The 16,125-nt window shown below is 38.7% G+C and overlaps 12 non-coding genes across 12 annotated transcripts; all 12 read left to right on the top strand.

Moving 5' to 3' along the window:
- The first annotated feature begins 39 nt into the window (after positions 1–39).
- On the top strand, positions 40–111 carry trnaa-ugc (transfer RNA alanine (anticodon UGC)). Its single transcript has one exon. It is a non-coding gene; the product is annotated as a tRNA-Ala (tRNA).
- A 1,827-nt stretch (positions 112–1,938) lies between these two features.
- trnaa-ugc (transfer RNA alanine (anticodon UGC)) lies at positions 1,939–2,010 on the top strand. The gene has a single exon. It is a non-coding gene; the product is annotated as a tRNA-Ala (tRNA).
- A 1,277-nt stretch (positions 2,011–3,287) lies between these two features.
- Positions 3,288–3,359, top strand: trnaa-ugc (transfer RNA alanine (anticodon UGC)). Its single transcript has one exon. It is a non-coding gene; the product is annotated as a tRNA-Ala (tRNA).
- Positions 3,360–4,818: 1,459 nt separating this feature from the next.
- Positions 4,819–4,890, top strand: trnaa-ugc (transfer RNA alanine (anticodon UGC)). The gene has a single exon. It is a non-coding gene; the product is annotated as a tRNA-Ala (tRNA).
- A 1,091-nt stretch (positions 4,891–5,981) lies between these two features.
- On the top strand, positions 5,982–6,053 carry trnaa-ugc (transfer RNA alanine (anticodon UGC)). The gene has a single exon. It is a non-coding gene; the product is annotated as a tRNA-Ala (tRNA).
- A 1,276-nt stretch (positions 6,054–7,329) lies between these two features.
- Positions 7,330–7,401, top strand: trnaa-ugc (transfer RNA alanine (anticodon UGC)). Its single transcript has one exon. It is a non-coding gene; the product is annotated as a tRNA-Ala (tRNA).
- Positions 7,402–8,676: 1,275 nt separating this feature from the next.
- Positions 8,677–8,748, top strand: trnaa-ugc (transfer RNA alanine (anticodon UGC)). Its single transcript has one exon. It is a non-coding gene; the product is annotated as a tRNA-Ala (tRNA).
- Positions 8,749–10,022: 1,274 nt separating this feature from the next.
- On the top strand, positions 10,023–10,094 carry trnaa-ugc (transfer RNA alanine (anticodon UGC)). Its single transcript has one exon. It is a non-coding gene; the product is annotated as a tRNA-Ala (tRNA).
- Positions 10,095–11,367: 1,273 nt separating this feature from the next.
- trnaa-ugc (transfer RNA alanine (anticodon UGC)) lies at positions 11,368–11,439 on the top strand. The gene has a single exon. It is a non-coding gene; the product is annotated as a tRNA-Ala (tRNA).
- A 1,460-nt stretch (positions 11,440–12,899) lies between these two features.
- trnaa-ugc (transfer RNA alanine (anticodon UGC)) lies at positions 12,900–12,971 on the top strand. The gene has a single exon. It is a non-coding gene; the product is annotated as a tRNA-Ala (tRNA).
- Positions 12,972–14,055: 1,084 nt separating this feature from the next.
- On the top strand, positions 14,056–14,127 carry trnaa-ugc (transfer RNA alanine (anticodon UGC)). Its single transcript has one exon. It is a non-coding gene; the product is annotated as a tRNA-Ala (tRNA).
- Positions 14,128–15,403: 1,276 nt separating this feature from the next.
- On the top strand, positions 15,404–15,475 carry trnaa-ugc (transfer RNA alanine (anticodon UGC)). Its single transcript has one exon. It is a non-coding gene; the product is annotated as a tRNA-Ala (tRNA).
- The last annotated feature ends 650 nt before the right edge of the window (positions 15,476–16,125 follow it).

The following is a 16,125-nucleotide window of genomic DNA, read 5'->3' as shown; positions in this document are numbered from 1 at the left end:
TTAAGCAGCAGAGACAGACAAAAAATATATCTTCCACAAGGGGATGTAGCTCAGTGGTAGAGCACATGCTTTGCATGTATGAGGTCCTGGGTTCAATCCCCAGCATCTCCAAGTGCTTTCAAGCATTCCAGTAGTTTTCCAGAATTCTTAGATCTTGGAGAACAGTGTCACTTGCAACTTGAGATAAATCATCCTCTTAGATATTGAGATTTTCTTACTGTTTGGTTGTATCACTCAGTTGTAGAGTGCATGTTTCACATCTATGACGTGCTGGGTTCAATCCCCAGCATCTTCAAGTGCTTTCAAGCATTCCAGTAGTTTTCCAGAATTCTTAGAACTTGGTGAACAGTGTCACTTGCAACTTGAGATAAATCATCCTCTCAGATATTGAAAGCTTCTTACTGTTTGGTTGTATCACTCAGTTGTAGAGTGCATGTTTCACATCTATGACGTGCTGGGTTCAATCCCCAGCATCTCCAAGTGCTTTCAAGCACTCCAGTAGTTTTCCAGGATTCTTAGAACTTGGTGAACAGTGTCATTTGTAACTTGAGATAAATCATCCTCTCAGATATTGAGAGCTTCTTACTGTTTGGTTGTATCACTCAGTTGTAGAGTGCATGTTTCACATCTATGACATGCTGGGTTCAATCCCCAGCATCTCCAAGTGCTTTCAAGCATTCCAGTAGTTTTCCAGAATTCTTAGAACTTGGTGAACAGTGTCACTTGTAACTTGAGATAAATCATCCTCTCAGATATTGAGAGCTTCTTACTGTTTGGTTGTATCACTCAGTTGTAGAGTGCATGTTTCACATCTATGACATGCTGGGTTCAATCCCCAGCATCTCCAAGTGCTTTCAAGCATTCCAGTAGTTTTCCAGAATTCTTAGAACTTGGTGAACAGTGTCACTTGCAACTTGAGATAAATCATCCTCTCAGATATTGAGAGCTTCTTACTGTTTGGTTGTATCACTCAGTTGTAGAGTGCATGTTTCACATCTATGACGTGCTGGGTTCAATCCCCAGCATCTCCAAGTGCTTTCAAGCATTCCAGTAGTTTTCCAGAATTCTTAGAACTTGGTGAACAGTGTCACTTGTAACTTGAGATAAATCATCCTCTCAGATACTGAGAGCTTTCCCAGCATCTCAAAGGGAATCTTGTTGTTAAAAGTCAAAAGATGCTACAGCCATTCTGTTCCTACATGTGCTGTGATTTGAGTTGAGCTAGACTTGGAAAGACATTTGAGCAGACTTATTTGAGGGTAAACATTGGGGAAAAATTCAAGCAAATTCTTCAGGTCAAGATTACAATAATTTGAAATGAAATCAACTTCTCAGTCCTGAAGTAAAGGTTTTACTCTTCAACAGTTACTAAGAGATTGCATTTGAAGACACAGCTCTGCATGTACAGGTATGTATCCCCATTTGATTGCAGGTTTTAGTTGTATAACTTAACCAGTGATGATTTGCAAATTCAGCAGAGACAGACAAACAACTTTGCAAGGGGATGTAGCTCAGCTGTAGAGCACATACTTTGCCTGTGTGTGGTCTGGGGTTTAATCCCCAGAATCTCTAATGTTGTCTTGTTGTTACAAGCCAAAAGATGACCAAGCAGTTTTGTTGTTTCTTTTGCTGAGATGTGAGCTGAGCTTGATTTAATCTGCCACTGAAACAAACTTGCTAGAGGGTAAAAATTGGTAAAAAAAAATTCAATCAAAGGACTTCAAATCAAGTTTGTAATAATTTGATGTAAAAGCAAATTCTCTGTGCTGCAGTAAATGATTTACTCTTTATCAGCTAAAAACAGATTGCATTTGTAGATGCTTGAACCCTATATATACAGGTATGTGTCCCCATTTGATTGCAAGAATCAGTGGTACAACTTAAGCAATGTTGATTTGCTTAAGCAGCAGAGACAGACAAAAAATATATGTTCCACAAGGGGATGTAGCTCAGTGGTAGAGCACATGCTTTGCATGTATGAGGTCTTGGGTTCAATCCCCAGCATCTCCAAGTGCTTTCAAGCATTCCAGTAGTTTTCCAGAATTCTTAGAACTTGGTGAACAGTGTCACTTGCAACTTGAGATAAATCATCCTCTCAGATATTGAGAGCTTCTTACTGTTTGGTTGTATCACTCAGTTGTAGAATGCATGTTTCACATCTATGACGTGCTGGGTTCGATCCCCAGCATCTTCAAGTGCTTTCAAGCATTCCAGTAGTTTTCCAGAATTCTTAGAACTTGGTGAACAGTGTCACTTGCAACTTGAGAGTAAATCATCCTCTCAGATATTGAGAGCTTCTTACTGTTTGGTTGTATCACTCAGTTGTAGAGTGCATGTTTCACATCTATGACGTGCTGGGTTCAATCCCCAGCATCTCCAAGTGCTTTCAAGCATTCCAGTAGTTTTCCAGAATTCTTAGAACTTGGTGAACAGTGTCACTTGTAACTTGAGATAAATCATCCTCTCAGATACTGAGAGCTTCCCCAGCATCTCAAAGGGAATCTTGTTGTTAAAAGTCAAAAGATGCTATAGCCATTCTGTTCCTACATGTGCTGTGATTTGAGTTGAGCTAGTCTTGGAAAGACATTTGAGCAGACTTATTTGAGGGTAAACATTGGGGAAAAATTCAAGCAAATTCTTCAGGTCAAGATTACAATAATTTGAAATGAAATCAACTTCTCAGTCCTGAAGTAAAGGTTTTACTCTTCAACAGTTACTAAGAGATTGCATTTGAAGACACAGCTCTGCATGTACAGGTATGTATCCCCATTTGATTGCAGGTTTTAGTTGTATAACTTAACCAGTGATGATTTGCAAATTCAGCAGAGACAGACAAACAACTTTGCAAGGGGATGTAGCTCAGCTGTAGAGCACATACTTTGCCTGTGTGTGGTCTGGGGTTTAATCCCCAGAATCTCTAATGTTGTCTTGTTGTTACAAGCCAAAAGATGACCAAGCAGTTTTGTTGTTTCTTTTGCTGAGATGTGAGCTGAGCTTGATTTAATCTGCCACTGAAACAAACTTGCTAGAGGGTAAAAATTGGTAAAAAAAAATTCAATCAAAGGACTTCAAATCAAGATTGTAATAATTTGATGTAAAAGCAAATTCTCTGTGCTGCAGTAAATGATTTACTCTTTATCAGCTAAAAACAGATTGCATTTGTAGATGCTTGAACCCTATATATACAGGTATGTATCCCCATTTGATTGCAAGAATCAGTGGTACAACTTAATCAATGTTGATTTGCTTAAGCAGCAGAGACAGACAAAATAATATATGTTCCACAAGGGGATGTAGCTCAGTGGTAGAGCACATGCTTTGCATGTATGAGGTCCTGGGTTCAATCCCCAGCATCTCCAAGTGCTTTCAAGCATTCCAGTAGTTTTCCAGAATTCTTAGAACTTGGTGAACAGTGTCACTTGCAACTTGAGATAAATCATCCTCTCAGATATTGAGAGCTTCTTACTGTTTGGTTGTATCACTCAGTTGTAGAGTGCATGTTTCACATCTATGACGTGCTGGGTTCAATCCCCAGCATCTCCAAGTGCTTTCAAGCATTCCAGTAGTTTTCCAGAATTCTTAGAACTTGGTGAACAGTGTCACTTGTAACTTGAGATAAATCATCCTCTCAGATATTGAGAGCTTCTTACTGTTTGGTTGTATCACTCAGTTGTAGAGTGCATGTTTCACATCTATGACGTGCTGGGTTCAATCCACAGCATCTCCAAGTGCTTTCAAGCATTCCAGTAGTTTTCCAGAATTCTTAGAACTTGGTGAACAGTGTCACTTGTAACTTGAGATAAATCATCCTCTCAGATATTGAGAGCTTCTTACTGTTTTGTTGTATCACTCAGTTGTAGAGTGCATGTTTCACATCTATGACGTGCTGGGTTCAATCCCCAGCATCTCCAAGTGCTTTCAAGCATTCCAGTAGTTTTCCAGAATTCTTAGAACTTGGTGAACAGTGTCACTTGTATCTTGAGATAAATCATCCTCTCAGATACTGAGAGGTTCCCCAGCATCTCAAAGGGAATCTTGTTGTTAAAAGTCAAAAGATGCTACAGCCATTCTGTTCCTACATGTGCTGTGATTTGAGTTGAGCTAGACTTGGAAAGACATTTGAGCAGACTTATTTGAGGGTAAACATTGGGGAAAAATTCAAGCAAATTCTTCAGGTCAAGATTACAATAATTTGAAATGAAATCAACTTCTCTGTCCTGAAGTAAAGGTTTTACTCTTCAAGAGTTACTAAGAGATTGCATTTGAAGACACAACTCTGCATGTACAGGTATGTATCCCCATTTGTTTGCAAGTTTTTGTTTTATAACTTAACCAGTGATGATTTGCAAATTCAGCAGAGACAGACAAACAACTTTGCAAGGGGATGTAGCTCAGCTGTAGAGCACATACTTTGCCTGTGTGTGGTCTGGGGTTTAATCCCCAGCATCTCCAATGTTGTCTTGTTGTTACAAGCCAAAATATGACCAAGCAGTTTTGTTGTTTCTTTTGTGAGATGTGAGTTGAGCTTGATATAATCTGCCACTGAAACAAACTTGCTAGAGGGTAAAAATTGGTAAAAAATAAATTCAATCAAAGGACTTCAAATCAAGTTTGTAATAATTTGATGTAAAAGCAAATTCTCTGTGCTGCAGTAAATGATTTACTCTTTATCAGCTAAAAACAGATTGCATTTGTAGATGCTTGAACCCTATATATACAGGTATGTATCCCCATTTGATTGCAAGAATCAGTGGTACAACTTAATCAATGTTGATTTGCATGAGCAGCAGAGACAGACAAAAAACATACATTGCACAAGGGGATGTAGCTCAGTGGTAGAGCACATGCTTTGCATGTATGAGGTCCTGGGTTCAATCCCCAGCATCTCCAAGTGCTTTCAAGCATTCCAGTAGTTTTCCAGAATTCTTAGAACTTGATGAACAGTGTCACTTGTAACTTGAGATAAATCATCCTCTCAGATATTGAGAGCTTCTTACTGTTTGGTTGTATCACTCAGTTGTAGAGTGCATGTTTCACATCTATGACGTGCTGGGTTCAATCCCCAGCATCTCCAAGTGCTTTCAAGCATTCCAGTAGTTTTCCAGAATTCTTAGAACTTGGTGAACAGTGTCACTTGTAACTTGAGATAAATCATCCTCTCAGATACTGAGAGCTTTCCCAGCATCTCAAAGGGAATCTTGTTGTTAAAAGTCAAAAGATGCTACAGCCATTCTGTTCCTACATGTGCTGTGATTTGAGTTGAGCTAGACTTGGAAAGACATTTGAGCAGACTTATTTGAGGGTAAACATTGGGGAAAAATTCAAGCAAATTCTTCAGATCAAGATTACAATAATTTGAAATGAAATCAACTTCTCAGTCCTGAAGTAAAGGTTGTACTCTTCAACAGTTACTAAGAGATTGCATTTGAAGACACAACTCTGCATGTACAGGTATGTATCCCCATTTGATTGCAGGTTTTAGTTGTATAACTTAACCAGTGATGATTTGCAAATTCAGCAGAGACAGACAAACAACTTTGCAAGGGGATGTAGCTCAGCTGTAGAGCACATACTTTGCCTGTGTGTGGTCTGGGGTTTAATCCCCAGAATCTCTAATGTTGTCTTGTTGTTACAAGCCAAAAGATGACCAAGCAGTTTTGTTGTTTCTTTTGCTGAGATGTGAGCTGAGCTTGATTTAATCTGCCACTGAAACAAACTTGCTAGAGGGTAAAAATTGGTAAAAAAAAATTCAATCAAAGGACTTCAAATCAAGTTTGTAATAATTTGATGTAAAAGCAAATTCTCTGTGCTGCAGTAAATGATTTACTTTTTATCAGCTAAAAACAGATTGCATTTGTAGATGCTTGAACCCTATATATACAGGTATGTATCCCCATTTGATTGCAAGAATCAGTGGTACAACTTAATCAATGCTGATTTGCTTCAGCAGCAGAGACAGACAAAATATATATGCTCCACAAGGGGATGTAGCTCAGTGGTAGAGCACATGCTTTGCATGTATGAGGTCTTGGGTTCAATCCCCAGCATCTCCAAGTGCTTTCAAGCATTCCAGTAGTTTTCCAGAATTCTTAGAACTTGGTGAACAGTGTCACTTGTAACTTGAGATAAATCATCCTCTCAGATATTGAGAGCTTCTTACTGTTTGGTTGTATCACTCAGTTGTAGAGTGCATGTTTCACATCTATGACATGCTGGGTTCAATCCCCAGCATCTCCAAGTGCTTTCAAGCATTCCAGTAGTTTTCCACAATTCTTAGAACTTGGTGAACAGTGTCACTTGTAACTTGAGATAAATCATCCTCTCAGATATTGAGAGCTTCTTACTGTTTGGTTGTATCACTCAGTTGTAGAGTGCATGTTTCACATCTATGACGTGCTGGGTTCAATCCCCAGCATCTCCAAGTGCTTTCAAGCATTCCAGTAGTTTTCTAGAATTCTTAGAACTTGGTGAACAGTGTCACTTGTAACTTGAGATAAATCATCCTCTCAGATACTGAGAGCTTCCCCAGCATCTCAAAGGGAATCTTGTTGTTAAAAGTCAAAAGATGCTACAGCCATTCTGTTCCTACATGTGCTGTGATTTGAGTTGAGCTAGACTTGGAAAGACATTTGAGCAGACTTATTTGAGGGTAAACATTGGGGAAAAATTCAAGCAAATTCTTCAGGTCAAGATTACAATAATTTGAAATGAAATCAACTTCTCAGTCCTGAAGTAAAGGTTTTACTCTTCAACAGTTACTAAGAGATTGCATTTGAAGACACAGCTCTGCATGTACAGGTATGTATCCCCATTTGATTGCAGGTTTTAGTTGTATAACTTAACCAGTGATGATTTGCAAATTCAGCAGAGACAGACAAACAACTTTGCAAGGGGATGTAGCTCAGCTGTAGAGCACATACTTTGCCTGTGTGTGGTCTGGGGTTTAATCCCCAGAATCTCTAATGTTGTCTTGTTGTTACAAGCCAAAAGATGACCAAGCAGTTTTGTTGTTTCTTTTGCTGAGATGTGAGCTGAGCTTGATTTAATCTGCCACTGAAACAAACTTGCTAGAGGGTAAAAATTGGTAAAAAATAAATTCAATCAAAGGACTTCAAATCAAGATTGTAATAATTTGATGTAAAAGCAAATTCTCTGTGCTGCAGTAAATGATTTACTCTTTATCAGCTAAAAACAGATTGCATTTGTAGATGCTTGAACCCTATATATACAGGTATGTATCCCCATTTGATTGCAAGAATCAGTGGTACAACTTAAGCAATGTTGATTTGCTTAAGCAGCAGAGACAGACAAAAAATATATGTTCCACAAGGGGATGTAGCTCAGTGGTAGAGCACATGCTTTGCATGTATGAGGTCCTGGGTTCAATCCCCAGCATCTCCAAGTGCTTTCAAGCATTCCAGTAGTTTTCCAGAATTCTTAGAACTTGGTGAACAGTGTCACTTGCAACTTGAGATAAATCATCCTCTCAGATATTGAGAGCTTCTTACTGTTTGGTTGTATCACTCAGTTGTAGAGTGCATGTTTCACATCTATGACGTGCTGGGTTCAATCCCCAGCATCTCCAAGTGCTTTCAAGCATTCCAGTAGTTTTCCAGAATTCTTAGAACTTGGTGAACAGTGTCACTTGTAACTTGAGATAAATCATCCTCTCAGATATTGAGAGCTTCTTACTGTTTGGTTGTATCACTCAGTTGTAGAGTGCATGTTTCACATCTATGACGTGCTGGGTTCAATCCCCAGCATCTCCAAGTGCTTTCAAGCATTCCAGTAGTTTTCCAGAATTCTTAGAACTTGGTGAACAGTGTCACTTGTAACTTGAGATAAATCATCCTCTCAGATACTGAGAGCTTCCCCAGCATCTCAAAGGGAATCTTGTTGTTAAAAGTCAAAAGATGCTACAGCCATTCTGTTCCTACATGTGCTGTGATTTGAGTTGAGCTAGACTTGGAAAGACATTTGAGCAGACTTATTTGAGGGTAAACATTGGGGAAAAATTCAAGCAAATTCTTCAGGTCAAGATTACAATAATTTGAAATGAAATCAACTTCTCAGTCCTGAAGTAAAGGTTTTACTCTTCAACAGTTACTAAGAGATTGCATTTGAAGACACAACTCTGCATGTACAGGTATGTATCCCCATTTGATTGCAGGTTTTAGTTGTATAACTTAACCAGTGATGATTTGCAAATTCAGCAGAGACAGACAAACAACTTTGCAAGGGGATGTAGCTCAGCTGTAGAGCACATACTTTGCCTGTGTGTGGTCTGGGGTTTAATCCCCAGAATCTCTAATGTTGTCTTGTTGTTACAAGCCAAAAGATGACCAAGCAGTTTTGTTGTTTCTTTTGCTGAGATGTGAGCTGAGCTTGATTTAATCTGCCACTGAAACAAACTTGCTAGAGGGTAAAAATTGGTAAAAAAAAAATTCAATCAAGGACTTCAAATCAAGATTGTAATAATTTGATGTAAAAGCAAATTCTCTGTGCTGCAGTAAATGATTTACTCTTTATCAGCTAAAAACAGATTGCATTTGTAGATGCTTGAACCCTATATATACAGGTATGTATCCCCATTTGATTGCAAGAATCAGTGGTACAACTTAAGCAATGTTGATTTGCTTAAGCAGCAGAGACAGACAAAAAATATATGTTCCACAAGGGGATGTAGCTCAGTGGTAGAGCACATGCTTTGCATGGATGAGGTCCTGGGTTCAATCCCCAGCATCTCCAAGTGCTTTCAAGCATTCTAGTAGTTTTCCAGAATTCTTAGAACTTGGTGAACTGTGTCACTTGCAACTTGAGATAAATCATCCTCTCAGATATTGGGAGCTTCTTACTGTTTGGTTGTATCACTCAGTTGTAGAGTGCATGTTTCACATCTGTGACGTGCTGGGTTCGATCCCCAGCATCTTCAAGTGCTTTCAAGCATTCCAGTAGTTTTCCAGAATTCTTAGAACTTGGTGAACAGTGTCACTTGCAACTTGAAGTAAATCATCCTCTCAGATATTGAGAGCTTACTGTTTGGTTGTATCACTCAGTTGTAGAGTGCATGTTTCACATCTATGACGTGCTGGGTTCAATCCCCAGCATCTCCAAGTGCTTTCAAGCATTCCAGTAGTTTTCCAGAATTCTTAGAACTTGGTGAACAGTGTCACTTGTAACTTGAGATAAATCATCCTCTCAGAATACTGAGAGCTTCCCCAGCATCTCAAAGGGAATCTTGTTGTTAAAAGTCAAAAGATGCTACAGCCATTCTGTTCCTACATGTGCTGTGATTTGAGTTGAGCTAGACTTGGAAAGACATTTGAGCAGACTTATTTGAGGGTAAACATTGGGGAAAAATTCAAGCAAATTCTTCAGGTCAAGATTACAATAATTTGAAATGAAATCAACTTCTCAGTCCTGAAGTAAAGGTTTTACTCTTCAACAGTTACTAAGAGATTGCATTTGAAGACACAACTCTGCATGTACAGGTATGTATCCCCATTTGATTGCAGGTTTTAGTTGTATAACTTAACCAGTGATGATTTGCAAATTCAGCAGAGACAGACAAACAACTTTGCAAGGGGATGTAGCTCAGCTGTAGAGCACATACTTTGCCTGTGTGTGGTCTGGGGTTTAATCCCCAGAATCTCTAATGTTGTCTTGTTGTTACAAGCCAAAAGATGACCAAGCAGTTTTGTTGTTTCTTTTGCTGAGATGTGAGCTGAGCTTGATATAATCTGCCACTGAAACAAACTTGCTAGAGGGTAAAAATTGGTAAAAAAAAAAATTCAATCAAGGACTTCAAATCAAGATTGTAATAATTTGATGTAAAAGCAAATTCTCTGTGCTGCAGTAAATGATTTACTCTTTATCAGCTAAAAACAGATTGCATTTGTAGATGCTTGAACCCTATATATACAGGTATGTATCCCCATTTGATTGCAAGAATCAGTGGTACAACTTAATCAATGTTGATTTGCATGAGCAGCAGAGACAGACAAAAAACATATGTTGCACAAGGGGATGTAGCTCAGTGGTAGAGCACATGCTTTGCATGTATGAGGTCCTGGGTTCAATCCCCAGCATCTCCAAGTGCTTTCAAGCATTCCAGTAGTTTTCCAGAATTCTTAGAACTTGGTGAACAGTGTCACTTGCAACTTGAGATAAATCATCCTCTCAGATATTGAGAGCTTCTTACTGTTTGGTTGTATCACTCAGTTGTAGAGTGCATGTTTCACATCTATGACGTGCTGGGTTCAATCCCCAGCATCTTCAAGTGCTTTCAAGCATTCCAGTAGTTTTCCAGAATTCTTAGAACTTGGTGAACAGTGTCACTTGCAACTTGAAGTAAATCATCCTCTCAGATATTGAGAGCTTACTGTTTGGTTGTATCACTCAGTTGTAGAGTGCATGTTTCACATCTATGACGTGCTGGGTTCAATCCCCAGCATCTCCAAGTGCTTTCAAGCATTCCAGTAGTTTTCCAGAATTCTTAGAACTTGGTGAACAGTGTCACTTGTAACTTGAGATAAATCATCCTCTCAGATACTGAGAGCTTCCCCAGCATCTCAAAGGGAATCTTGTTGTTAAAAGTCAAAAGATGCTATAGCCATTCTGTTCCTACATGTGCTTTGATTTGAGTTGATCTAGTCTTGGAAAGACATTTGAGCAGACTTATTTGAGGGTAAACATTGGGGAAAAATTCAAGCAAATACTTCAGGTCAAGATTACAATAATTTGAAATGAAATCAACTTCTCAGTCCTGAAGTAAAGGTTTTACTCTTCAACAGTTACTAAGAGATTGCATTTGAAGACACAGCTCTGCATGTACAGGTATGTATCCCCATTTGATTGCAGGTTTTAGTTTTATAACTTAACCAGTGATGATTTGCAAATTCAGCAGAGACAGACAAACAACTTTGCAAGGGGATGTAGCTCAGCTGTAGAGCACATACTTTGCCTGTGTGTGGTCTGGGGTTTAATCCCCAGCATCTCTAATGTTGTCTTGTTGTTACAAGCCAAAAGATGACCAAGCAGTTTTGTTGTTTCTTTTGCTGAGATGTGAGCTGAGCTTGATTTAATCTGCCACTGAAACAAACTTGCTAGAGGGTAAAAATTGGTAAAAAAAAAATTCAATCAAAGGACTTCAAATCAAGTTTGTAATAATTTGATGTAAAAGCAAATTCTCTGTGCTGCAGTAAATGATTTACTCTTTATCAGCTAAAAACAGATTGCATTTGTAGATGCTTGAACCCTATATATACAGGTATGTATCCCCATTTGATTGCAAGAATCAGTGGTACAACTTAATCAATGCTGATTTGCTTCAGCAGCAGAGACAGACAAAATATATATGTTCCACAAGGGGATGTAGCTCAGTGGTAGAGCACATGCTTTGCATGTATGAGGTTCTGGGTTTAATCCCCAGCATCTCCAAGTGCTTTCAAGCATTCCAGTAGTTTTCCAGAATTCTTAGAACTTGGTGAACAGTGTCACTTGCAACTTGACATAAATCATCCTCTCAGATATTGAGAGCTTCTTACTGTTTGGTTGTATCACTCAGTTGTAGAGTGCATGTTTCACATCTATGACGTGCTGGGTTCAATCCCCAGCATCTCCAAGTGCTTTCAAGCATTCCAGTTGTTTTCCAGAACTCTTAGAACTTGGTGAACAGTGTCACTTGTAACTTGAGATAAATCATCCTCTCAGATATTGAGAGCTTCTTACTGTTTGGTTGTATCACTCAGTTGTAGAGTGCATGTTTCACATCTATGACGTGCTGGGTTCAATCCACAGCATCTCCAAGTGCTTTCAAGCATTCCAGTAGTTTTCCAGAATTCTTAGAACTTGGTGAACAGTGTCACTTGTAACTTGAGATAAATCATCCTCTCAGATATTGAGAGCTTCTTACTGTTTGGTTGTATCACTCAGTTGTAGAGTGCATGTTTCACATCTATGACGTGCTGGGTTCAATCCCCAGCATCTCCAAGTGCTTTCAAGCATTCCAGTAGTTTTCCAGAATTCTTAGAACTTGGTGAACAGTGTCACTTGTAACTTGAGATAAATCATCCTCTCAGATACTGAGAGCTTCCCCAGCATCTCAAAGGGAATCTTGTTGTTAAAAGTCAAAAGATGCTACAGCCATTCTGTTCCTACATGTGCTGTGATTTGAGTTGAGCTAGACTTGGAAAGACATTTGAGCAGACTTATTTGAGGGTAAACATTGGGGAAAAATTCAAGCAAATTCTTCAGGTCAAGATTACAATAATTTGAAATGAAATCAACTTCTCTGTCCTGAAGTAAAGGTTTTACTCTTCAACAGTTACTAAGAGATTGCATTTGAAGACACAACTCTGCATGTACAGGTATGTATCCCCATTTGATTGCAGGTTTTTGTTGTATAACTTAACCAGTGATGATTTGCAAATTCAGCAGAGACAGACAAACAACTTTGCAAGGGGATGTAGCTCAGCTGTAGAGCACATACTTTGCCTGTGTGTGGTCTGGGGTTTAATCCCCAGCATCTCCAATGTTGTCTTGTTGTTACAAGCCAAAATATGACCAAGCAGTTTTGTTGTTTCTTTTGTGAGATGTGAGTTGAGCTTGATATAATCTGCCACTGAAACAAACTTGCTAGAGGGTAAAAATTGGTAAAAAAAAAAATTCAATCAAAGGACTTCAAATCAAGTTTGTAATAATTTGATGTAAAAGCAAATTCTCTGTGCTGCAGTAAATTATTTACTCTTTATCAGCTAAAAACAGATTGCATTTGTAGATGCTTGAACCCTATATATACAGGTATGTATCCCCATTTGATTGCAAGAATCAGTGGTACAACTTAATCAATGTTGATTTGCATGAGCAGCAGAGACAGACAAAAAACATACATTGCACAAGGGGATGTAGCTCAGTGGTAGAGCATATGCTTTGCATGTATGAGGTCCTGGGTTCAATCCCCAGCATCTCCAAGTGCTTTCAAGCATTCCAGTAGTTTTCCAGAATTCTTAGAACTTGATGAACAGTGTAACTTGAGATAAATCATCCTCTCAGATATTGAGAGCTTCTTACTGTTTGGTTGTATCACTCAGTTGTATAGTGCATGTTTCACATCTATGACGTGCTGGGTTCAATCCCCAGCATCTCCAAGTGCTTTCAAGCATTCCAGTAGTTTTCCAGAATTCTTAGAACTTGGTGAACAGTGTCACTTGTAACTTGAGATAAATCGTCCTCTCAGATACTGAGAGCTTCCCCAGCATCTCAAAGGGAATCTTGTTGTTAAAAGTCAAAAGATGCTACAGCCATTCTGTTCCTACATGTGCTGTGATTTGAGTTGAGCTAGACTTGGAAAGACATTTGAGCAGACTTATTTGAGGGTAAACATTGGGGAAAAATTCAAGCAAATTCTTCAGATCAAGATTACAATAATTTGAAATGAAATCAACTTCTCAGTCCTGAAGTAAAGGTTTTACTCTTCAACAGTTACTAAGAGATTGCATTTGAAGACACAACTCTGCATGTACAGGTATGTATCCCCATTTGATTGCAGGTTTTAGTTGTATAACTTAACCAGTGATGATTTGCAAATTCAGCAGAGACAGACAAACAACTTTGCAAGGGGATGTAGCTCAGCTGTAGAGCACATACTTTGCCTGTGTGTGGTCTGGGGTTTAATCCCCAGAATCTCTAATGTTGTCTTGTTGTTACAAGCCAAAAGATGACCAAGCAGTTTTGTTGTTTCTTTTGCTGAGATGTGAGCTGAGCTTGATTTAATCTGCCACTGAAACAAACTTGCTAGAGGGTAAAAATTGGTAAAAAAAAATTCAATCAAAGGACTTCAAATCAAGATTGTAATAATTTGATGTAAAAGCAAATTCTCTGTGCTGCAGTAAATGATTTACTCTTTATCAGCTAAAAACAGATTGCATTTGTAGATGCTTGAACCCTATATATACAGGTATGTATCCCCATTTGATTGCAAGAATCAGTGGTACAACTTAATCAATGTTGATTTGCTTGAGCAGCAGAGACAGACAAAAAATATATGTTCCACAAGGGGATGTAGCTCAGTGGTAGAGCACATGCTTTGCATGTATGAGGTCTTGGGTTCAATCCCCAGCATCTCCAAGTGCTTTCAAGCATTCCAGTAGTTTTCCAGAATTCTTAGAACTTGGTGAACAGTGTCACTTGTAACTTGAGATAAATCATCCTCTCAGATATTGAGAGCTTCTTACTGTTTGGTTGTATCACTCAGTTGTAGAGTGCATGTTTCACATCTATGACATGCTGGGTTCAATCCCCAGCATCTCCAAGTGCTTTCAAGCATTCCAGTAGTTTTCCACAATTCTTAGAACTTGGTGAACAGTGTCACTTGTAACTTGAGATAAATCATCCTCTCAGATATTGAGAGCTTCTTACTGTTTTGTTGTATCACTCAGTTGTAGAGTGCATGTTTCACATCTATGACGTGCTGGGTTCAATCCCCAGCATCTCCAAGTGCTTTCAAGCATTCCAGTAGTTTTCTAGAATTCTTAGAACTTGGTGAACAGTGTCACTTGTAACTTGAGATAAATCATCCTCTCAGATACTGAGAGCTTCCCCAGCATCTCAAAGGGAATCTTGTTGTTAAAAGTCAAAAGATGCTATAGCCATTCTGTTCCTACATGTGCTTTGATTTGAGTTGATCTAGTCTTGGAAAGACATTTGAGCAGACTTATTTGAGGGTAAACATTGGGGAAAAATTCAAGCAAATACTTCAGGTCAAGATTACAATAATTTGAAATGAAATCAACTTCTCAGTCCTGAAGTAAAGGTTTTACTCTTCAACAGTTACTAAGAGATTGCATTTGAAGACACAGCTCTGCATGTACAGGTATGTATCCCCATTTGATTGCAGGTTTTAGTTGTATAACTTAACCAGTGATGATTTGCAAATTCAGCAGAGACAGACAAACAACTTTGCAAGGGGATGTAGCTCAGCTGTAGAGCACATACTTTGCCTGTGTGTGGTCTGGGGTTTAATCCCCAGAATCTCTAATGTTGTCTTGTTGTTACAAGCCAAAAGATGACCAAGCAGTTTTGTTGTTTCTTTTGCTGAGATGTGAGCTGAGCTTGATTTAATCTGCCACTGAAACAAACTTGCTAGAGGGTAAAAATTGGTAAAAAATAAATTCAATCAAAGGACTTCAAATCAAGTTTGTAATAATTTGATGTAAAAGCAAATTCTCTGTGCTGCAGTAAATGATTTACTCTTTATCAGCTAAAAACAGATTGCATTTGTAGATGCTTGAACCCTATATATACAGGTATGTATCCCCATTTGATTGCAAGAATCAGTGGTACAACTTAATCAATGTTGATTTGCATGAGCAGCAGAGACAGACAAAAAACATACGTTGCACAAGGGGATGTAGCTCAGTGGTAGAGCACATGCTTTGCATGTATGAGGTCCTGGGTTCAATCCCCAGCATCTCCAAGTGCTTTCAAGCATTCCAGTAGTTTTCCAGAATTCTTAGAACTTGATGAACAGTGTAACTTGAGATAAATCATCCTCTCAGATATTGAGAGCTTCTTACTGTTTGGTTATATCACTCAGTTGTAGAGTGCATGTTTCACATCTATGACGTTCTGGGTTCAATCCCCAGCATCTCCAAGTGCTTTCAATCATTCCAGTAGTTTTCCAGAACTCTTAGAACTTGGTGAACAGTGTCACTTGTAACTTGAGATAAATCATCCTCTCAGATATTGAGAGCTTCTTACTGTTTGGTTGTATCACTCAGTTGTAGAGTGCATGTTTCACATCTATGACGTGCTGGGTTCAATCCCCAGCATCTCCAAGTGCTTTCAAGCATTCCAGTAGTTTTCCAGAATTCTTAGAACTTGGTGAACAGTGTCACTTGTAACTTGAGATAAATCATCCTCTCAGATACTGAGAGCTTCCCCAGCATCTCAAAGGGAATCTTGTTGTTAAAAGTCAAAAGATGCTACAGCCATTCTGTTCCTACATGTGCTGTGATTTGAGTTGAGCTAGACTTGGAAAGACATTTGAGCAGACTTATTTGAGGGTAAACATTGGGGAAAAATTCAAGCAAATTCTTCAGGTCAAGATTACAATAATTTGAAATG

This window comes from Myxocyprinus asiaticus, chromosome 13 (assembly GCF_019703515.2).
Source record: "Myxocyprinus asiaticus isolate MX2 ecotype Aquarium Trade chromosome 13, UBuf_Myxa_2, whole genome shotgun sequence".
Taxonomy (NCBI): Eukaryota; Metazoa; Chordata; class Actinopteri; order Cypriniformes; family Catostomidae; genus Myxocyprinus; species Myxocyprinus asiaticus.
The sequence above is the reverse complement of the archived record's forward strand: the minus strand, read 5'-3'. Positions and strand labels throughout refer to the sequence as shown.